The sequence below is a fragment of the Octodon degus genome, unplaced genomic scaffold (genome assembly GCF_000260255.1).
Source record: "Octodon degus isolate 3935 unplaced genomic scaffold, OctDeg1.0 scaffold00123, whole genome shotgun sequence".
NCBI classification, from domain to species: domain Eukaryota; kingdom Metazoa; phylum Chordata; class Mammalia; order Rodentia; family Octodontidae; genus Octodon; species Octodon degus.
This window is the reverse complement of record NW_004524699.1, coordinates 7,330,711-7,331,675: the sequence shown is the minus strand read 5'-3', so window position 1 is coordinate 7,331,675 and position 965 is coordinate 7,330,711. Positions and strand designations below refer to the sequence as shown.

Here is a 965-nt window from a genome sequence, read left to right as displayed (position 1 = left end):
CCATCTTGCCTTGATAAATCTGTGCCAAACACAGGACCTACACTTTCTGCAGCACTGTCTTCATTATAGAGTCGTTTGATCCCATCATAGAAGTCATCTACTTCCATTTCCTCCACTTTGCGTTTAGCAGAGGGGTGCTTGCACCCACCAGCAGCTGGGAGAGAATGGTAGAAGGCTGCTGTACCTCTCACTGGCACTTCTGGCTTGCTGTTCTCCTTGGAGAAATCTGGGCCTGAGACAGAGGAGGGATGTAATCTGAATGCTCCTTTGTCACAGGTTACCAGGGTGTGCTTGAGGGAACAGTAGACATACACGGAATTTAGAAGCAGGGAAGACTGCGGAGTAGAAAGGTGATGTGCCACCCGCTCTCGACAGTGGATCAACTGGGAGCTCTCCATCTGTGCTTTCTGAAGCAGTTCAATTGTAAGAGGAAGCCAGTCAGGAATGAGTTTCTCCATTTCCAAGCTAACCATGGCCAGGGCAAGCATGGATCCTTTAAACTGCAGAAGTTGGCTACAGGCCATACAGTGAAGCAGCTGTTTGGTGAGGATGGCCAAATGCTGAGATGGGCTCAATGTGGGCAAACTGAAAAGTAACTGAGGCCTAGTTGACACTGCAATGGCATGGAAAATGTGAAGAAAATCCAATGGTGTGGCTGTGTGAAGATCCCAATTCAATTTATCCAGAATAATTCTCTCCATTCTCAAAATCTCAGAAGAGGAACATCCACAGAAACTGTCTCTTGCCAATACCTTCAGTACTGGAATTTTCTCATCCTCTTCAACAGTCTTGGCAGCCAGGAAAAAGCAACTAATTGCAATACAACTCAAGTATTTTGGGTGGGCCTTTACAGTAGCTAAAAACCTGTCCAAAAGACTGCTAGCCCAAGCAAATGTTTCTGGGTATAGGTTGAACTGGTACTTGAGTTTGGCTAGCCACTGAATTACTTCATCTTTCTGGGATGG

At 46.2% G+C, this 965-nt stretch overlaps 1 pseudogene across 1 annotated transcript in view; it reads right to left on the bottom strand.

Annotated features, from left to right (window-relative positions):
* The window catches only part of LOC101589848, a 5,260-nt pseudogene extending 4,295 nt beyond the window's left edge, over positions 1-965 (bottom strand). Inside the window, exon 1 of the transcript XR_001117275.1 lies at positions 7-965. The product of XR_001117275.1 is annotated as a cyclin-I pseudogene (transcript). The remainder of the gene's footprint in view (positions 1-6) is intronic.